Here is a 23,943-nt window from a genome sequence, read left to right on the forward strand (position 1 = left end):
AAGGGAGTTTTTTTCCCGAGTTTTTAGAGAGCCACGTTGAATCTAATTTTCTCAGCGCACCATGTAGGATTATAAATCTTAGTAGTAGCCAATTAAATAAGAGATAATTAATTTATTTTAAAATTAAATAATTCAAATGCCACATAAGCAAAATTGCCGAATGAGATTTTTAATTTTAAATTAATTAAATATTAAATATTATCTTTTAATATTAGGAGTTTTATCTAAATATATAACAAATTTTAGTTCATAAATACAAAAATAAAAAATTAAAAAAAATCAAACAAATCGTGCATCGCACGGGCTTCATCTAGTTTTTGATATAGGTTAGATATTAATCTGATTTAATTTGTTTTGGAAATTAGACTTCCTGAGCTTTCCAATAGTATATTATTTATTTTATTCCGAATTTTGGATTAAAAGTTCGAATAACAACAGAAATTGCAAAACTGCTGATCCGTGCGACGCGTTTTCAAAAATCTATCTTCTTTAAAAAATCTATCTTCACTCGATTATAATCCTATAAATCCCAACAACTATTTTTTCGATCTCATACGGCCCAAAAGGTTTAGACGTAAAGCTACGACGTACAATTTCTATTGTCTTAGCTTCATTTCTTATCCTGTTTGAGTAATCAAAAGTCCAAAACAAGATCCAGAGGTTCTACCCTTTAGACCAAGGTGTGAAGGCAAACTCCCGAGGGTGATATTATTTTTCTAACTCTTTAATTTAATTCTTTTGATTTATTCTTTTTATTAAAGTTACTAACAATTATTCATAATGTGGTATATATTCAAAGTTGTACATTTGGATTGAGTATTATTTAATTCTTTTGGTTTTATTTACTCTAATTATTTTTTTTTTGATTGCTAGTAACATGTTTAGGATCATAATTTCTAATTATTAGTATCTTTTTTAGGTGTTATATTGATCTTGTTAGTATCATGCCTATGACTTTTTATTATCAATAATTATTATCATGTTAGGATGCTTTTATGTCGGTTTTAATTTTAATTTTATTGAGTTATTGCTTCCAACATTTTTATGCACGCATATTTAATCTAGTTGATTTATTTTATTTTATTTTATTTGTGTTTGGTCACCTATATTTCATGTTTAATTGGGAATATGTAACTAAAAATCACGTCTAATAAGATAATTTGAACAACAATTTTAGGTTCCTAGTAATCTTGTAGTTATATTTAAGTGATCACAATTATTAGATTTATGTGTGCATTTAATATTCAACCAATTTATATTAATTAGTTTGGAGAGAATTGAATCTTGTTTGTATGTCTTTTGGGTTGCAATTACATGACGCTATAAGAATCGGGTAGAGGCCAATACAGGCAACATTGAGTTCTTGACTCAATCCATACCATCATCCCCGAATATCCAGTTATATATGGTTCAAGTTTGCTATGGAGTTAAGAATCTCATGGTTTATAAACTAGGTGTAACCTTCATGGATCAAACAGTTTGGAGCAAATTGAATATTGTTTGTATGTCTTTTGAGTTGCAAATAATACATGTCATTATAAGAATCGAGTAGAGGCCAATACGGGTGACATTACTTCACTTTATGACTCAATCCATACTATCATCTTGGCATATCTAGTTATGGTTCAGGACCACTATTGAGTTAGTAATATCATAGATTATGAATTGGGTGTAACCTTCATGGATCAATTCGTTGTTACCTCTTGGTTGATCCCTTATCGTGGTTGGCTTTGATGATCCATGAACGATTTACAAGAAGCGGTTCCCTACTTTTTTGTCCCTATTTGTTATTTGTCAAATCCAACTTCCTATGATTTATTTCCAAGCATATTCACCTAAGCTCCACGTACGCGCAATTCAAACAACGCCTACAATATAATAGTGTACACAAGTTAACAAATACATCAAAGTCATCATTTTCTTTTCATGTGGGATAATTTCCCCTTCTTAAATCCACACCATTGAAGTAACATTAATACATTACCCCTCCGTTTTTTTTAAAGTGACACACTTTCCTTAAAAGGTCGTTTTTTTAAGTGACTCACTTCTTCTTTTAGAAATTCCTTACATTTTAATAATATATCTTCACCCCACTATCTTTTACTTTATCATTTCTCACTCCTTTCATGATCCCCAATTCCCCTCACATTCTTTTACTTTATCATTAGATAATACACTCGGGTGCACCATGCGCATGGTGCATCGGGTAAACAAAAAAAAGGCAGAAAGAACATACAATGTTTGATAAAGAACATATCTATGTTTGACAAAGAACATACCTTTAATATGTTCTTTGAGTGTGATCAGTGTGGTCTTTGAGTATCATTATATGTGTTTTACATTATAATTTATGTTATTTAACATATGTTGATAAACATATATGTTTTTTTAGGTTTAATGCTACAAAGTATGTTGTTTAAATTTGGCGTGTATGTTCTTTAAGGTCGTAGTGACGCCCAAATTCTATTTTTATTATCATATGTTATATTTATATATCTTTTACTATCGTATGTTTTTTGAGTTTGATCAGTGTGTTATTTAGGTATTAACTATATGTACTTTCCAATATAAATTATGGTCTTTTAACATATGTTATTTTGAAATTTGATATTAAAATCTTATATTATTTTTAAATGAAAATAATATTAAAGTAAAAAAACTAAATTATTATGGGAAGTTGATTTTTTTGGAGAGATAGAAAACTATTTTTTGGGGAAATGAAATATTTGGTAAAGAATTTTAAAGAGGTGATCAACATTGGCATGACTCACAGCCCGACCCGATCCAACCCGAAATAGAGTGGGTTTGGGCAAGCCTAAAAATGCATTTTTAGTTAAAATCCGAACCGGGTTCGAATAAAGCCCGAAAACCCGCTACTTTTTCACCGGTTTGGGCACGAGAAATTATGGTATGGCCTGGCCCTACTCGATTTTTTATCACCTCTAAATTTTTTCCGTTAATGTATAATTTTTCAGAAAATTTTTAAGTTTTTATCTCGTTCTTTTTATTATATCTTTATGTTCTTTGGTTATGCATGTTGTTGTCAAATACAAACATGTTCTTTGTCAAATACATGTATGTTCCTTACGAAACACAAGATGTTCTTTCCGCCTTTTTTTTATTCATCCGGGTGTACGATGAGCACTGTACACCCGTGTGTATAAACCACAGATTATATCATTTCTCACTCCTCCAACCTACCCCACAAACATCTTATTTTATTAAAGTCAATAAATCTCCTAAAACTGCGTGTCGGTCAAATTATGTCACTTAAAAAAAACGGAGGGAGTATACATTTATACCAAAGTCAGTAAGAGATGGTCAGCGATTAGTGATCGTCGGCGGGCCGGGTGGGCTACCTTTTATTTTTGTGTTACTCTTTATGTCGATAATAAGGTGAGTGGTTATTCTAGTTGGGGCTTTATTTTCTATTTGGATTGATTCTTTGAAATTTTTTTGTCATTGGTATTTGCTCAGCTTCCGGCTTCATTCTCAAATAAAAATTGTTACGTTCGTGGGTTTTGGTTTACATAAACCGTCATTTAAAACACAATGCTTTTTATACACATGAAAATAGGCAAATACGAAGTAGCATTTGTATAATAGATACGAAATAAAAAAAAAAAACTAAACTCTGTATTCACTAGTAGAAAAAACGTCATTTGTAACCGACAAAAACGGGACTTTTGTAACCAACTTCGTCCGTTAAGTATACAAGGGTTACAAATATTATTATTTCTAACACACATGCATGCTACAAATCACATAGTAACAATCATTTAGATAAAAAATATAATAACAAAATTAAGGTTTTTCATAAAAGTGAAATGGGAACATAAATATTGCTACACAAATATAATAAAAGTTTGTTTATTATGTAGCAGTTGAACACAATTTTGTAACATCCATCCCCTAAGATAATTACAAGCCATCACCATGATGTTGAAGCTTAAAATCATCGAGATTGTCTCCAACCTCATTAAGTGATTTAGATAAAAAGCTTTTGATGAGTTCCTCGGTTGAGAATTTCCTATAAATAGGTGGATTTTCTTCTGATGTTAGCTCTTTTATTGGACCATGTATCTTCTTAGATGAGTAAACACCATTAAAATTGAATGCAATAGATTGCCTTGGTCCCACCTTTTTTGCAATTACTCTGTGACTTGCACCTTTTATCATATCATTAGTTATCATCTGTAAGATATAAGATAAGAGTTAAAAGAAGTATATCGCAAATATATAAAACTCAAAATTACACATTAAGAACTAGATATTTTAATAATTCAGTTTATAAGGTAATGAAAAAACAACCTGAAGTATTTTTCCAAAGTTAACAATCAAACCACCAGTAACAGGCTTAATATTAACCCATTTGTTTTCATAAAGAACCTGGAGTCCACCAATATTGTCCTGTAGGAGTATTGTGACAAATGTAGTATCAACATGAGCATCTATTCCCATAGTCAATTCTGGCTCTGGACATGCTGGGTAATAGCTGTTAACTATGGCCCAACTTTTATTACATTTTGCGATATTCCCAAGACATTCGGGTTCAAGTCCAAGACCTAATGAGATTAACATAAGTATGCGATCACCAAGGTTATGGATATGGTTAATGTACTCTAACATTACATCCCTGCAAAAAAGTATTTATTATATAAATTATATGTAAATATTTTAAATCGACCATTTGTATTGTAAGGGAGACATAAGGCTTATATGTACCCTCTTATAAATTGATTAAGTTTGCATTAAAAGTTTGAATTAGATGAGAAGAAACTCAAAGGGAATTTTATTTTGGGAAATTCTCAATGGTACTCTTCAACTTTCTTTTTTTCTCAATGGTAAACATTAAAAAAACAAATTATCAATGGTAATCTATAATTTGTAAAACAAATTCAGTGGTAACATTAATGACATCATACCATTATTATTACCTTAACCCTAGTTAACTAGAGGCATAATGACTAATATAACCCTATTAATTAAATAAAAAAAATTAAAAAAACCCCAGCCACCTAACCCCAACCCACTGCGAGCCCACCTCCCCTGCTAGCGGCGACCGGTGACCGTCTCCTCCCTTCCCAAGGCGCCGGCGACCCTCTTCTTCCCTTCCCTTGGTGCCGACGACCCTCTCCTTCCCCGAATTCCTCACATCTTTTTCCTTGATTCTCTCTCCTTCCCCTGTTTCTCTCTCCTTCCCCTGATTCTCAGTCACCACCCTTTCATAAATTTCAAAAAAATTTCCCTCTCGAATTTGCAGAACACTCTCTTTCTCTTCAAATTTCTGTCACATTTTCCGGAAGACGGAACTCTGAAAAGTAACCCAAACCAAACTCATATTTTCAGATTTTTGGTCGAAGTTTCTAAGGTTTTTGGGGGCAAAATCTAGCTTTTGATTTGAATTTTCAGTCGTTATTTGCTTGATTCAAGGTGTTTTAGGGTGTTTTGGGTCGATTTATGCTCGCAAATGGGGGGTTTTGGCTTGAAATAGCTCGAATATGGGGGGTTTGGCTTAGATTTGCTGGGGTTTTTGGTGAGTTTGTTATCCGGGTCGGATTTTGCAAATCACGGTGGAAAATCAATGGCAATGGTGAAGAGCAGGTGGTTGTGGAAGGAGGTTTTTGGAAATTGGTGCCGGTGAAGAAGGAATCGCGGCGGCAAGGAAGCCTGGCACCGACGCCGAGGAGGTGATCTAAGTAGTTGCGGCAAGGCGGGCAGGGGGTGGTAGGGAAGAAGTAGGTGGTGGGTTTTTTCAATATGGGTATTTTAGGCATTTCTTCTTTCCTTCCATTTTAAAACATTAACCATGGTTAATAATTTAATAAAATGCTTAACTAATGTTACCACTGAATTAGATTTACAACTTATAGATTACCATTGATAATTTGTTATTTTAGTGTTTACCAATGAGAAAAAAAGAAAGTTGAAGAGTACCATTGAGAATTTCCCTTTTATTTTTCAATACGCATCAAAATTCACAAACTGGAATTTTCGAATCTATATCTATATCTACCGGGTGCACATGTAGTTTTTTTATTTAACAAATATTACTTTAGAATATGCTGCAAAAGTCAAGTGAAAATTTAATTATAAGTTCAAAATTTTTATCTTACATGCTTTTACCATTATATTTTCAAACTTTTAAAAAAGTAAAATTTAAATAATTATTGTTTTCCACATTTTATTTTTAGTAGAAACATTCCATTTAGGCATGTTTGCCAACATATAAATTCAAATTTTATAAGTTTTGAATTCGAAAAATAAAAGTTGAGATAAATCAAACAAGACTTTACCCGAGTCAAATTAACTTACGTGATTAGTGTCCTAAGTAAAAAATTATCAACTTTATAGAATCAAAACACATATAAACTAAAGAAACAAAGTTGTTAAATACAAAAATAAATACAAGAAACAATTAAAGTATACATTTTTTTACATTAATTTGTAAAGTCAAATTAATTACTACTTTAAACACCATAAAAAAAGCATGAAATTGGTTTTTAATACCAAATCGTTTAAAAGTTGTATTTTACCGCCAAAAACAATCTTAAAAATTGTTTTTCACCACCACTCAACATATTCCATCCAATAATTCGTTAAGTGGTGCCCATCGTGTCCACGTTTTGTTAGGGTATTGATCTAACAAAGAAGAAACAAATTTAAAACCTAAAACTTAATTCCCCAACTAGCCCCACCCTAAAAACACCTCCCGCACCCTTAGCCCTCTGTCGGTACCCTACCCTTGGGCCTCTACCTCTTACATTATCAAAGTCCACCCTCCTTATCTCGATCCCTTCCCTTATAATGACCAATTTTTGACCAAAGCAGTTCTAAAACGGTTAATTTTGGTGGTCGAAATCGGCCGTTTTGAAAGTGGATGAAAAGTAGGGGTGGTTGTTTGGGGTGGGGGAAAGGCTTTAGGCCGGGATTGAGGTGGGGGAAGGGAAGGGGAAGATATCAGTGGTAGGGGCTAGGGAGGGGCGTATCAACCATCAGGGGTGGAGGTTAGCGACGGGCCATGGCAGGGGTTGGTGGTGGCTCTAGGGTGGGACTGGCTGGGTGTTAGGTTTTAATACTTTTTTTTACCAATTCCTTGGTGAAAGTGGACAAATGGGCAGTATGGCCCACTAGTGAATTCTTGGATGGAATTCGATAAGTGCTGGTGAAAAACAATTTCTGTGATTTTTTTTGTGGTGGTAAAATATAACTTTTGAAAGATTTGGTGTTAAAAACCTACTTCATGTTCTTTTTTGTGTGTTAAACTTCAAAATTTCTTTAATGTAAATATAAAATAAAATAATCTACAGATTAATGGGTCGAATATGGTTCAATAATAATAATTAATAGATTTGAATAAAGAAAATAAGATAACATCTAGTTTGGTTGTTAAAAAGTACTTAAAAATGAATAAATGATTTTTGTTTATTCACTAGGTTTAGTTACATTAAATTTTATTAGGGCACATAGGGAGTATACATTTTATGTACATAGTATAGTAACACTAATCTTATAATACGATTTTGGAATTTAATCAAGTGTATGTAATGTGAGACAAATATCAACATACCTGCATATAGGAGGCAACTCTTGAGGATCAACAATACCGCCAGTTTGTCGAGCGTTAACATACAAAGTGTCTCTCCAATTTGCAGCCTTTGAGTGATACAAGTCATAGTTGCTAATAAAAAACACACGCTTTGATTGAAAATCGCGACTATAGAACATTTTCTTTGTTTCAACATCTTGTTCGTGAAACATTCGACTTCGGTTAATCATCGTTTCTAACAATTCCTTCGAAATCCCATGGTTAATCACTTGAAAAAATCCCCATTCCTTTGCTGCCTTAATAATTTCCTTGGCAATCTCTGCAGTCTGATCTTTACGTTCACCAAAATTAGCTAAGTCTATTATCGGCACACTAATATTGTCAGTACATGTAGCAAAATCTTTTAAACGATCCTCAAGCGGTCTGACAAACATCCTAGGAATTTTTTTGATTCCAGCATCTACAAGCCCTTTAACCCCAAGTTTTCCTTCATCAAACGCCTTGAGTTCATTAAATCGATCATGGTGACTTTGTGTTTCATCGAAGGCATTTTGGGTATCCATTGAACCTTAAAAGCTTTCTTTGATAGACTAACTTTAAAAGGATTTTTTTTTGATTCAAATTATTGTAGAGTTGATGAAAAATATGAGAGGCATAATTCATTATATGTATATATACTATCGGAGGCTGTATGCAAGAGGAAATCAAGGGTTAATCAACTTGGTTATTCATGTGAATCTCATTAATTATCAATAGACAGCTAAGGTGGTGCAGTCAGCTTGCTAATCCATGTGAATCTCTTTTATTTAAAATAATAAATAGACAGCTAATGTAATTAACTTTTTTTTTTTTTTTTTTTTTTTTTTTTTTTTTGTGCTTCAAATTGTTGTAGAGTTGATGAAAAATATGAGAGGCATAATTCAGTATAAGTATATATATGCATATATATGTAAATATATGCATATATGTAAATATATGTATATATATGTACACATATATATACATATATATACACATATATATACATATATATACACACACGCACACTCACACACACACACACACACACACACACACTACCAGTAGCCCGTATGCATAAGGATATCATGGGTTAATCAACTTGATTATTCATGTGAATCTCATTAATTGGAAATAATCAAATAATTAATAGACAATTAAGGTGGTGTAATCAGTTTGCTTATCCATGTGAATCTCTTTTATTGAAATAATAAATATACAACTAAGCTAGTGTAATCAGCTTTTCTTTTTATTTTTATTTTTATTTTTTTTGTGCTTCCAATTATTATAGTGTTGATGAAAAATATGAGAGGCATAATTCATTATATGTATATATATAATATCAATAGGCCATATGCATGAGGAAATCATGGGTTAATCATCTTAATTATTCATGTGAATCTCATTAATTGGAAATAATCAAATAATTAATAATAGACAATTAAGGTGGTGTAATCATCTTGCTTATCCATGTGAATCTCATTTATTGAAAAATAATAAATAGACAGCTAAGCTAGTGTAATCAGCTTAATCATCAATGTGAATATCATTTATTGGAAATAATCGATAGACAACTAAGCTAGTGTAATTAGCATACTTATCCATGTGAATATCATAAATTAGAAATAATCAGATAGACAGCTAATAAGCTACTGCACAAAAGACATGTGGCCATTGCTTTATCATGTGTGAATATATCAAGAGAATAAACAAACAAAATTTTCTTGTTTCGAGTTGTGAAAAGTTAGTCTTCACGCCATACACACTTAGTTTGATCACAAGATACTCCCTTCATTTTTTTAAAATGTAACACGTACTTTTATTGGCACGGTGTTATATGCGAGTTTGTTAAATATGTATAAATATCTAGATAGGGGAGGGATCCGATGAGAATAGGTCCATATTTGAGAATTCATACTTATATGAGAACTGATTTAAAATTTAGAACACGTGAGTAAAAATTTAGAACATACGAGTTAAAATTTAGAGCATGTGGCTTAAATTAAAATTTAGAACATATGAGTAATAATTTAGAACTTCTGTATGAGTCATAATTTAGAACAAGTAATTAAAAATTTAGAAAATTTGCTTTATGAAATTTAAAGTATATGTGTAAAATTAAGAACATTTGATTTAAGATTATGAATATGTGAATAAATATTTAGAACAACTGATATAAATATAGAAAATGTGAGTAAAAATTTAGAACATATGAGTAAAAAGTAGAACATACGCTTTAAAATCTGGAACATATAATTAAAAATCTTAGAACACACGTTTAAAAATTTAGAACATATAAGTTAAAATTTTGGAACAAGTTATTTAAAATTTTGGAACAAGTTATTTAAAATTTTGGGAAAAGTTATTTAAAATTTATAACATCAAACTTAACTAATTTATGGTTTAGAACATGTGACTATGTGAGTACTAAATTAGAACATTTGATTTAATTTAGAACACCTCAGAAAAAGTTAAATGCCTTTTGGGTTTATTCGTGATCTTCATCCATGACCTTAAAAGTCATGTTTTATGGGTTTTCTTTTTCCTTTAATGCTTATGTTGTTCAGTTTAGGGAAACAATAATTTTACCAAACGTCGCTGAGTTTTTAATTTTCACCAAATGCCGTGAAATTTTCACAAATTCACCAAATGTAACTAAGCTTACAAAAAATTCACCAAATGTCATTAATGACTAACGGAGGTTGCTAGTCATTAAGATGAAGGATTTTTTGACATTTGCTACCACCTAAAACGCCTCGCTTCTGATTTGCTACCGTTTTTTTTAAAAAAAAAAAAATTAATTTACTACCACCTAAATTAGAGTTGGTTAGAAATCACTACCACTTAACTGAATTCGTTAGAATTTCCGTTAAGTTTATTAAAAAAAAGAAAAATTAAAAAAAAAGAAAAAAACCAGCCACCCCACTGCCACCCCTCCCCCCGGCCGGTGCCAAAAGATTCGGTCGGTGCCAGCGACCTCACCCCCTCCCTTTTCCCCACCCACGAAGCCAACCCCCCTCCCTATCCCTCACCCACGAATCCAACCCCACCACCCACAAAGCCAGCCCCCACCGAAATCAGCCCCCACCGAAATCAGCCCCCCTCCCCGTTACCCCACCACAATCTAACCCCTCCCCTTCCCCCACCAAAAAACCGACACCCCTAACCCTAATGGTGTTGCGGGTGGGTGCAAATTGGTGGCTGCAAATTGAGGAGGGTTTGCGAAATTGGTGGCGGAGTTGGTGTTCAGGTGGGTGCGAATTGGTGGCTGCGAATTGGTGCGAATTGGTGGCTGCATTGGTGGAGGGAACGGGGAGGGGGGTTGAATTCAGTGGGGGTTGGCTTTGGTGGGTGGGGGAAAGGGAGGTGGGGGTTGGTTTCGTGGGTGGGGGGAAGGGAGGGGGGTGGGGTCGCCGGCATCGACCGTAATTTTGGGCGCCGGCCACCGGCAAGAGGGAGGGGGAGGGGTGGCAGTGGGGTGGCTAGACGGTGGTACGGCCCCACTAACGGAAATTGTAACGGTGTAAGGCATGGGGAATTAATTTCTAACAAAATCTGTTTAGGGTGGTAGCAAAGTTAAAAAAAAAAAATTAAAACAATAGCAAATATGAAGCTAGGTGTTTTAGGTGGTAGCAAATGTCAAAAAATCCTAAGATTAAATCATGACACGTGTCATAATATGTGTAGACACCCATTTGTGTCTCCCCAAAACCGAACCCAGTGATGAATGCCTTTCGCGTCGAACCATAATCGAATGAGGTGAAAGTGTTTGAAAGTCAAGTGTTGCGGTTTAGTTTTATTAAAAATTCTCTTCTCTCTGTTTTCGAAAATAACTCTGTTTATTTAAAATTAGCCAAGCCAGTTTAGTTTGGTCCGTAATTAAGGTCCAATAATAGTGTATTTGGATGGGGCTCGAAGAGATCTTTCCAACGATATAGTATAAGCCCAATTCCGATGAATATTGAGGAAGTTATGGCCAAAATACTAAACTGGGCCCGGTTAATTATTTACATACGGCCCAATGATCTAGAGGAGGGCCCAATGTTAATTATTATTCCTAAAAATTATTAGGATTAATTATAATTTTCTAGAAGTTTCTAGAAGGTTCCTTTTAATTCTAATATTATTAGATTTAATAATTATTTATTTTAAAGTGGATTTTTATTTGGAATAAAATATTATTATTATTATTTTTAATATCATTATTATTATTATTATCTTTAAAAAACGCTTTTTATCTTCTGTACGGATTCCGTAGATCAAGTTGATTAAAGATCGGATTCCGCGTGGAAAAACGCGCTTAAACCAGGTTGTCGCCAAACGACAAGGCTGTCGCCTCGCGACAGACCCTGTCGCGTCGCGACAGAGTGAATTCCTGGCGACAACGTGTAGTTTTATTCCTTATCAAATTCTATGATTTTCCGGATTATTTCCTTATAAATAGGGTCTCAAACCTCCGTTTTTATCCATCAATTCTCATCAGTTCTCTCTATTCTCTCATCAAGAATTACTTAATTCTTAATTTCTCTCTCTTTTTTCTAAACCAACCTTTTTACAAAATACAATATTCCGCATTCGCAAGACTTAGAATCTCTTAGCCAAGTTCGAAGTTGCCTTCGCCCTAGACGTGCAAGGTTTGATATTTTCTGAGGGTTTGGTCCAAAACTAGTCAAAACTTTGTTTAATTTGATTTCAATTTAATTATTTAATTGTTCTTTATTATTTTCATTGAAGTTTACTAACTTGTGTATTTTGTTATTAGAAAGAGGTACGAGGCTTCAAAGTATGTAATCTTATTACTCTCTATTTCTTTCACATTGTAGAAAGCATGTTTATTAATGTTTAATTCCTAGTATCATGTTAGGATGCTTTTATTGCTTTCTAGTATCATGTTTAGGATGCTCTTTATTATTTCTAATATCATGTTATCATGTTAGTACCATGTTAGGTTTAAAGCTTTGATCTTTATTGTTTAGTGACATGCTAGGATTTGTTATTAATCTTGTTAGTATCATGCCTAGGATCTTGCTATTATTATTAAGCTTTATTATACCTTATCATAATTATAATTATTGTTATTATGATTATTAATATTGGTTATTATTATGTTGCTTGATTATATTTTTATTGTTATTGCTTGATCACACCTTTTATGCATGTTAAAGGGAATTTGTACTTGAAATCACGCTTAATAAGATAATTATTAATTTGGTTTAGGCTAATGTGATTTTAACTCAAGTGATCGCCAATAATAGTCTTATTTGTGCATTAATATTCAACCAACATAGATAAACAGGGTAGGTTTAATATAATGTTTGTATGTTATTCGAAAAGCGCACATGAATACGAGCAGAACAAAGTAGAGGCCTATTTTATAGGGCGGGTCCTTTCTTTTGTAGATTGGATTCGTACCCTCATCCCCGAACCCTGTTTGGTTCAAGACCTTATGGAGTTGACGGTCCTTTGGATTGTCTTTTGGGTTTACAAGTTCCTAAAACTTGTTGGCGACTCTTTTGCTCTCTTTTTCTTCCCTTTGGAACGCCACCATACTTAAGTGTATGATCACAGTGGGGTTCAAGTTTGGGATCATAATGCTTGAAATATTCCCTACAGTTTTTGGCGACTCCACTGGGGAGGATTTCTATTTATATTCCTGAAATTTATTTTGGCAATTATTTAGAATGGGCGGATGAGACTCGAAAAATTCTAAGTATTTCATGTGCGTAATTTGATTAACATTATTGTCATATGCATTAAAAGGTTCTCATTGGATAGACCAATGAGTCAAAAACATAGGATTTTTACACGTAGGAAATTTGAGAAATATCTTTCATGACTGGAATCGAAAAAACGCTACGAAATCTGGAAAATTCTAAGAACACAGACACTTGCCAAGGCATGTAGGAACTAGCGTCTAGGAAACAGGGCTTGTCGCCTGTAAAGAGCTTCTGTCACTTGGCGACAGTTCTGTCGCTTGGCGACAGAGGTTCTTTTGCGGCGACAGTCCCTGTAGTCTGGCGCCAAGTTCTTCCAATACCGAGCCAGGGATCTGCCTTCTTGTTTTGACCATTTTTAGTGCCGTTGGCTCGATTTTACTTATTGATTAAGTCCTTTTCTCACTTTTCTGAACCCATATGCGTTCTACATATGGACATAACCCTCTGGGGGTTCTTGCTTCACCTGCCCAATTGAATATCCACTTTATGTGCAACAACGGGTACGTGCAAAGTTTGTGAATCCACCAAACCATGGAGTCGAGTTCGATTTCATCACGAACTCGCGGGGTCCCGTCCATTCGCACCAACCCTCACGGTAGGCTTGTGTGCAATACATACGGACTCATAACCATGGACCCTTTTTTGACTTAACCCATATCCTTGAACTTTAGAGAACTAGAGCCATGGTTAGGTTGCAAACTCATTGCATCATTTTGTGACTATATGAACTACTTGTGCATCTTTGTTGTGCATACTATATATGTGTTAACCGTTTGTTTGACTTGTGGTTAAGACTAAATAAACTAACCAATGACTAAAGGACTTTGTTTAATTAATTAATTAATTAATTTGAACTAATAAATAAGCCTTAAATCGAGTCATAGTTCTTTTTAGTCAACCCGGATTTTTATTCCCGTATATTGCACATGCGTCAACTTGTTTTGGTCATAGCTGTAGTTCTAGGAAGAACCACGAGTGGCAGGTGGATGGCGGTCAGGTTTGTTTGGAGCAGGTGACAGTTGCTTATGGGATGTGGTGGCCGGCGCAAAAATCAAGGGAGAGGGAGAAGGAAACCGTTAGAAAAATACTTCCTTCATTTTATAATAGTTGCAACACTTCCCTAAAATTGCAACACACTATAATTGGTAAGTTATTTTGAGGAAAAGTTGTACTATTTCCCTTATTTTTAAATTGCATGGCCCACTAAATTATACTCCTAATAACATCTCATCCCATTTTAAAGTATATTCAACCATATGAACCTCACTTTTCTTAAGTTCCGTGAAAAAGTGTGTGTTGCAACTATTAAATAACGGAGGAAGTAAGAGAAAGAAGAGAGCAGTTTGTGAGTTTTTGTGTGTATTGGGGTATTTATTGGCTTAGAAGTGTAGGAATTTAGGCAAATAAGTGTAGAAAGAAATATAGAAGTTTTGAGTTATGGAATTACTTGAAGAGCAAAACTAGAGTTTAAGGCAAATATGAATTTGATGATTGATTAAAAAAAATGAAATACGGAAATTATTAATTTCATGGTTGATCATGAAAATGAAGAAGGCAAGAAAAGGTTGCTTGGAAAATAATTTTGAGACAAATAAGATCAAAATATCTATGATCATATATTTGTTATATTTGAGTAGGAAAATATAGAAATAAAGGCAAGATATTTAATTTGCAAAATCTAACAATAATCAAATTAATTAAGCTTGGTTGGCAATAAATTTTGAGCATTATAATGCTCAATATTTTCGGACATATTAAGCCAATTAGAATTAGTTTTTTTAGTTTAGGAAATCCAAAATTATTATGTAAATAATTCGGTATTTGTAGAAAATAACTAATTAGATCGAAGTTCTAAATTAAACTAACCTGATTAACTAATCAAAATCACATTTTCTTTACTTAGAAAATTCGATTTGTGAGCTAATTAGTTTAGGCTTTTCGGAACTAATTAAAATAAATAGGAAATAAATTTGAATATTTATGTTATTCGAAAATATACTTAATTGTATTTTTGTGTTTATTTAGATAATTAAATGGTTGGTTAATATTAATCAAAATCCAAAATAGTAGTTAAGTTTGAAAATAGTTTTGGCGCCAAAATTCAAATATCAATTTGGCTCCGAAATTCAAATAAACATTAAATTATCGAAATGCCCTTTTTAGAAATTTAATAATAATTAATTAGAAAATACTTCTCAAAAATCCGGGAGATTACATGATTATGTTTTCCTAACCCAAATCAAATGATGTATGCCAATTTGGCCGGGTTAGATAGCTAGAATTTCTTGAAATCCATTCATACCCCAACCCATTTTCATTTTCATCCACCTAATTTAGTCAATTTTAGGGGCAAAGCTTCATTATAAGCCCAAACTCATCCTTTACATATTATTTTTAACCAAAGCCCAATTCACTCAAAACAAACCCTAACCCTAATCCGAGCCTTTGGAAAAGTTCAAAATGAGTAAACGCGTAAAAAAGGCCCATTAACATGCCACGTTAATTTGTTTTTTTAGTGAATATTCTTCAGGTGCCTTTTCAATATGTTTGAAAGATTCTGCAAGATGTTGGCAGTTAATTTTTCTCGAAAAACACGCAGTAAGTCACAATTGATATTTTACCCACAACAAGTGTCTAATATGTACTTTCAACATTTTTACTCTATAGAAAGCACCTATATAGTCAGATGCACTTGGCTTGAAAGGTTTCAGTATCAACACCTTATCTTTGGACGCAATCGAAAACATCTATCAACACATTTTCTTCTATTTGGAGGCCATCAAATAAGAACATGAGGCAATCAAAGGCAACATATTTTCAAGTTTAACTTCCCGAGGAGCGGAAATTTATCTTATTGTAGACACCCATTTGTGTCTCCCCAAAACCAAACCCAGTGATGAATACCTTTCGCGTCGAACCATAATCGAATGAAGTGAAAGTGTAAAAAGTCAAGTGTTGCGGTTAGCTTTTATTAAAATTCTCTTCTCTCTGTTTTTGAAAACAACCTTATTTTATTAAAAATAGCTAATCCAGTTTAGTTTGGTCCGTGACAAGGGTCCAGTAATAGTTTATTTGGATGGGGCTCGAAAAGACCTTTCCAACGATATATTATAAACCCAATTCCGATGAATAATGAGGAAGTTGGGCCAAAATACTAAACTTGGCCCAAACCGGATTTTACCTACGACCCAATGATCATGTGGAGGGTCCAAGGGTTAATCCTATTTTTAAACTAATAAGGTTGATTAGAATCTTCTATAAGATTCTAAAAAATCTTAACTATCCTTTTTGAAAAGATAAGATCATAGAGTTTGAATTTGATTAAAACTTTCCTTTTTTTTACCGTCCTAATTCTATTCGGATTTAAAGATGTTCAAAGACAGTAAGATATTATTTTCGTGCCTCATATTTTTTATCCAAATTTTATGTGGTTGGGTAGATCTTGAAATTATCTTTCCAATGATATATTATAATATTAATTCTGAGCTATAACGAAAAAGATATGAAAGAAATACGAAACTCTATCCAAAACTGACACCCTTCCACTATTTCGACCATATATTTTTATCTACAAAAGATTTTAATCTGAATCTAATTGAATTAGAAAGTATACTTCAAGAGCTTTATAACGACATATTGTATGCCTTATTTGGACTTCTGGATCAAAAGATATGATAAAAACAAAATCTGCAAAAAACTGTCTTTGTCGCAAAACGACATGCTTGTCGCCTGGCGACAGTCTTGTTGTCTGGCGACAAGGTTGATTTTTGGCGACAACGCGGAATTTTATTTCTTTTCAAATTCTACCTATTTCCGGACTATTTTTTCCTATAAATAGGGTCCTAAACCTCCGTTTTTATTCATCTACAGTCAACAATCATCAATTCTCTATATTCTCTCTCTAAGCAATATAGCTTATTCTTTCCCTCTTGATTTCTAAACTAGCTTTTACCAAATACAATTCCGCATTCACATGATCTAGAAATACCTAGCCAAGTTCGAAGTTGCCTTCGCCCTAGACGTGAAAGGTTGATATTTCTGAGGGTTTGGTCCCAAATCCAGTCTAAACTTTATAACTCTTTCTTAATTATTTAATTTAATTCTTTAATTTTATTATTTTCATTGAAGTTTACTAAGGCGTGTATTTTGTTATTAGAAAGAGGTACGAGGTCTCAAAGTAAGTAATTAGTTTACTCCCTTTTTATTTCAATGTAGAAAGCATGTTTAGATTTGTTTAGTTCCTAGTATCATGTTAGGATGCTCTTATTGCTTTCTAGAATCATGTTTAGGGTGTCTCTTATTCTTTCTAATAGCATGTTAGTATCATGTTAGGTTTAAAGCTTTGATCTTTAACGCTTAGTGACATACTAGGATTTGTTATTAATCTTGTTAGTATCATGCCTAGGATCTTGCTATTATATTTAAGCTTTATTATGTTATTATGATTATTATGATGCTTATTATTATGTTGCTTGATTTATTTTATTGTTATTGCTTTAGCACGCCTTTTACGCATGTTTAAAGGGAATTTGTACTTGAAATCACGCCTAATAAGATAATTAATAATTTGGTTAAGGCTAATATGATTTTAATTCAAGTGATCACCAATAATAGTTTTATTTGTGCATTAATATTCAACCAACATAGATAAACAGGTTTAGGGTTAATCTATTGTTTGCATGTTAGTCAAAAAGCGCACATGAATACGAGTAGAATATAGTAGAGGCCTATTTTATAGGGTGGGTCCTCTCTTTTGTAGATTAGATTCATACCCTCATCCTCGAACCCTATTTGGTTCAAAACCTTATGGATTTAACGATCTTATGGATTGTTAAGGGGTGTAACCTTCACCTCGTGAACGGTTTACAAGTTCCTAAAACTTGTTGGCGACTATTTTGCTCTCTTTTTTTTCACTTTGGACGCCACCATACTTAATTGTATGATCACAGTGGGGTTCAAGCTTGGGGTTATGATGCTTGAGATATTCCCTACAGTTTTTTGGCAACTCCGCTGGGGAAGATTTCTATTTTAATTCCTGAAATTTATTTTGGCAATGATTTAGAATGAGCGGATGAGACTCGAAAATTTCTAAGTTTTCATGTGCGTAATTTTGATTAGCATTATTGTCATATGCATAAAAAAGATCCTCATTGGATAGACCATCCGAAATGAGTAAAAAACATAGGATTTTTGCACGTAGGAAATTTGAGAAATATCTTTCACAACTAGAATCGATATAATACTGCGAAATCTGGTAAATTCTAAGAACGTAGATACCTGCTGAGGCATGTAGGAACTAGCGTAAGAAAACAGGGCTTGTCGCTTGTAAAGTACTTATGTCGCCTGGCGACAGTCCCTGTCGCCTGGCGCCATGTTCTTCCAATACCGAGCCAGAACTCTACCTTGTTATTTTGACCACTTCTAGCACTGTTGGCTCGATTCTACTTTCTGATTGAGTTTTTCTCTCTGATCTGAAACCCATATGTGTTCTACATATGGCCATAACCCTCTGGGGGTTCATGCTCCATCTACCCAATCGAACGCTCCTGGCAACGACGGGTACATCCGAGTTTGTGAATCCACCAAACCGTGGAAGCAAGTTTTTAACTTGCGGGGTCCCATCCATACGCGCCAACCCTTTCAAAGGTAAGGCTTTCGCGCGATGCATCTGGACTCATAACCATGGACCCTCTTTGACTAACCCATATCCTTAAACTTTAGAGAACTAGAGCCATGGTTAGGTTGCAAACTCATTGCATCATGTTGTGACTACTTGACTACTTGTGCATTATTTGCTTGTGCATAGCTTATATGTGACTAAACTAACCGTTTGGTTTGACTTGTGTTTGTAAATAAGTCTTAAATAAACTAACCAATGACTAAAGGACTTTTTTTAATTAATTAATTAATTAATTTGAGTGAACTAATAAATATGCCTTAAATCGAGTCATAATTCCTTTTAGTCAACCCGGATTTTTATTCCCGTATACTGCACATGCGTCAACTTGTTTTGGTCGTATAACCTATGGATCTGTAGCCCCGAGTTGTATGTTTCATTAGGCGTTGGTTTCGTCCCAATCAGAGTCATAGATCAAAAGTTATGACTTAAATACTACAGCTTGTCCAATTTAGTACACATACGTGAAGTCTTAACTTAGTCTTTGCTTGAGTCTAGTCACATAGTCTAGCCACATGGTCATGACACAAGTCTTAACATGTCACTTACACTCACTAGTCTTAGCACACACTTTGTATATGTCACAATGACCACGTCTTAGGTTCATACATGAGTCGTTTTTTCGTCATTTGAGTTGAGGGTCCATCCCATTCCTAATTCCTTTCATGTTTTCTTCCTATCTATTGCATGTTGAAAAGAGCTTGAGTCAAAATAATTAATATAGAACTTATCCCTAATTTTCCTTTCCATAATACTTGGTCAAGGAGAGAGGGGTGATTAATCAAGGACAACACCTTTATTCAAGTGCAACTTTTTGATAAACCAGTCAGTCGGAAAAGAAAAGCTAAGAAAATAATGGCAACTCGAGAAGAAGTCAACAAACTTAGGAAGGAATTGGCTAATATGACCAAAGGGTTGACGGATTTAGCCCTTCAAGTCAATGACCCCGTGAGATAGCAACAAATGGAGCTCATACAAGAAAGCTTAGGCAAACTCTCTAATGATTATAGATTCCAGGACATTAGTTCACAAGGGGTCTCGGTGGACAAGGAATCTCTTCCGCATAAGTTCAATGTCAATGACATCCCTAAGTTTAAACCAATTGACAGTCCTTACTTTCACTTAAGGGCCTTTGAAACTATAATGAACATTAAGAGGATTGATAAGAAGAGTTTTCATTCTTTGTTCTCACTGTCTTTAGAAACCGTTTGTCAACAGTGGTTCTTTTCTCTTGGAAAAGAGAAAATCTCTTCTTGGGACTCAATAACAAACACTTTCATAGATAGATATAAGTGCAACATTCAAGATGAAACAGACCACAGACAACTTGAGATGTTAAAACAAAAAGAAAACGAAGGGTTCACTTCTTTCTTCAACAAATGGAGGGAAACTTCAGCTAATATGATTAAGGTTCCTACCGAAAAAGAGTCCGTAAGGATGTTCATCAAGAACCTTCAAGAAAAATATGCAAAGCACTTAAAATACCAACACAACTTGAATACTTTTCAGGTTGTGTATAATATAGGCATTGACATTGAAGATGACCTTTTGTAAGATAATAGTGCGAAAGGAAAGAAGAACGACCTGAAGGAGTTATGTCTTCGATAAGTGCAATTACTAGATATATCAAGGATCACTATTATGGAGATAATAAGTTCATTCTATAGGGTCGTTAATATCTGTTGTTAGATATGATAATTAATATTTGGGTTAGTTAAATAGCCCAAAGCCTTATAGAATGGATCCTATGAGGTCACACAACAAGGGTATTGGATTAAACAAGTAAGAGGCCCATTAATGGGCCTCATGAGATTATGACATACCCTGTAGAGTGTTGGGCTAGAGTAGTGTGTTTAGGATCAGGGTTTTGGGATTTTGACATGGGCTCTTATTTAGAGATGTGATCTATACATAAGATCCATGCCTAGGGTTGCAAGGAAGCAGTAACAATCAACATACAGTAGATTGTGAAAGAAGCAACCAAGTCCCAAACCCTAAACACTCTCCTCACCTCACGGCCCTCCCCTCTCCCCTTCACGTCTGTATGTGCGGCGCCCCTCATGGTGGTTCGTGGTGTTCGTCGTGGTGGTTCGTGGTTAGCTCGTGTCTCTCTTCTCCGTTGAAGGTTGATTGAAGCGTTCAATCACGACTAACTAGCATTAGTGGAGGTTTAACTTGTGCCCGTGGACCAAGTAGAGGAATCACGCTTGGGGTTCTTTATCTCCCATTGTTCTTGCTCGATCGCATGTGGAATCACGCTTCAAAGGTACAATTATGTGTTCTTTATGTGTTATGAAAAGGTCCTTGGATCAGGTACTATATGAATATGATTCATGTTTATTTCTGTTGCGTAGTACCTATAAACCCTTACAGTGGTATCAGTTCGCCTATTGCATTTACGCATATTGCCAATAATTATTTGATAGTCCACAATTTTAATTCAATTAGGAGGGAGAATAATTTAATTATGGATCAATTATTATATTAAATGTGATTTAACTCTTGGAATTGATTAAATATGATTTAATAATGCTCAAAATAGCCATGAAGAGGACCGTGTTTGCCCTATTATGCTCGAATATTTTTCGAACCCTAACCCTAATTTTTCGAAAATTTCGAACCTAATTAGCCCTAAAATCTGATTTTTGTGCTTGATTTTGTTCAATTTCGTTTGTTTAATGATTCATGAATTTAATCTAGTTGATTTTATGTATTAATTGTGAATTTTGCATGGTCAATGATTTAATTTAAAAGTTAAATTAAATTGGGGATTATTTTCATGAAGAACCCTAGATTTTAAAATTAGATTGTGAATTTAATTTTAATTGGATGAATTAGCATAAAAGTTATGTTTTAATTTATCATGGACCACATGAATTTTATTTAACAAAAGTTGTTAATTAAAATTGAAAAAAAAAATGAAAAAATTGGTGTAGTTTCAGGCGGAAGCCACGGCTGGGTGGCGAGTGGCCGCCGCAGATGGTGGTCCAAGAGGGAGGGCAGCAGGGGTCCGAGAACTAAGAGCAGCAGCAACACCGTGCAAAGTGTTGCGCGGCACTGCTGCCGCTGCTATGGCAGCGTACACCGCAAGGTGTACGGCCACCGTGGCCGGCTTAGGCTGGCCACACCACGGTGGCTGGTGCACGGTTTTTTTAAAAAAAATATTAGTTTTTGAAAATATTTCAAGATAATTATAAATTATTTTGGGATAAAATCAGTTTTATTTTGGATAAATATTGTTTATTAAAGGATTAAATCAAATCTTTCAAAAGTTGATAAGTTTGATCTTATCCATAATTAAAGTTGTTATTTTAATAATTATCCATAATTAAAGTGGTTAATTTTGGATAAGATTTGTTAGGATATTCTGAGCATATTCCAAATGGATAATAATTGATTTAAATAATGTGATTATCCCATAATTATTTTTGGATATAATTGATTTAAAATTTTGTGATTGGCTAGTAATTAGAATTCCCTAACTTTGTTAGGATAATCTTTAAGGATAAATATGATTTATCTTTTAAGATTAAAATAAGATTTGATTCTATCTCATGACTAATTTAGAATATATGATATTTTATTGATGATCATGAATAATATATGATATTATCTAATTGCATTAATTAAAATATGAGATATTTAGATGCCATGTTTCCTTAATTGTGAACATTCAATGTTGTAGTTTAGGAAAGCATGATGAGTGATTTATTATGTGGCAATTTTATAATATATGATGTTGTTTATTGCTATATAATAACTAGTATGGCCCAGTATATTGCTAAATACGATATGCGCATCGTGATGTATTTTTGAAATCTTAGTACGATCTACGAACCGATAAAGTATTTTTGTAATTTTATTTCATTTTATTTAAGTAGTAGATAGAATAGAATAGAATTACAGGTTGCAGATAATCCAAGAAGCCCATGAAGTGAAGGCCCAAAGGAGCAAGGTGGATGAGATCCATGAAGATTCAAGTGGGAGCTTTTTACTTTATTAATTTTCTTAGGATTAGGGGCCATGCTATGTCTTATTTATGCATTCAGTATTTTATGCATGTTAGATTTTATTGATGTTTTGTGATGATGCGCTAGATTTCACTATTTAATCACAACATAATAAATCTAGATCCCAGTAATATTGAGGCAGCTTTTCCAATTAAAAACCCGACGAAACCTTCGATCGTTTATGATAGGTCGGCCTCAGCAGAGTGTCATAATATATCTTGGGGAAGTGGGGGTAGGACCCATTCTACAATTTTAGTTGGTTATACTCAACATGGTTACCTAAAGCGTTTAGAACCTTGAAGTTAAGGGTAATAATTAAACATGTGATGGTTAATTATTCAACCAAGAATTACAAGAGTTGTAATCAGTAAAGAGTTTACTCACCTTGAAAATGTAATAGTTGATGGCAGGGCCTCAGTCCGGTCAACTATTGCACAAATAAAGGATCTTGGAATCATTTTATTCAATAGGGATCATTTAAAATTGAATAAATGCTTTAAAGTTACCAATTTAATTCGCTTATGGTACTTTAAATTTTATTAAACATAATTGAATTTTGCGTTTACTTATAAGTAACATGTCGTTCTAATTTTATATATAATTTCCTCGATTGAAAATAAAGTTGAGAAACGTTCTCAAAAAGTTTAAAAGATAATACATAAACCTATATTCCAATTTTGCTAAGATTGTTCTAAAAGGCAAGTTTTAGAAATTCATGTCACATGTCTAAGGTTGGTTTTATCCAAAATGTTTGAGTAAAATGCCAACACATCTTCATTTTGAAAAGTGTTTCAAGGGATATAATGAGATGAGAGGTACAAACCCTCCAAAAGACAAGTGTAAAAGTCCAATAAAATCTCTTATCTTCAGTATGATTGAATATAAGAAAGTGATTGGAAATATCTATGATCAAAAGTTGATCAAATGACACTAATTTTCATCCATTTTATATAGAGTTTTATATTTGATTAA

General features: G+C 33.6%; 1 pseudogene; it reads right to left on the minus strand.

Moving 5' to 3' along the window:
• Positions 1-3,921: 3,921 nt before the first annotated feature.
• On the minus strand, positions 3,922-8,112 carry LOC145604166 (1-aminocyclopropane-1-carboxylate oxidase homolog 1 pseudogene; annotated as a pseudogene).
• Between the last annotated feature and the right edge of the window lie 15,831 nt (positions 8,113-23,943).

This window comes from Chenopodium album, chromosome 22, assembly GCF_948465745.1.
Source record: "Chenopodium album chromosome 22, dcCheAlbu1.1, whole genome shotgun sequence".
Lineage (NCBI taxonomy): Eukaryota > Viridiplantae > Streptophyta > Magnoliopsida > Caryophyllales > Amaranthaceae > Chenopodium > Chenopodium album.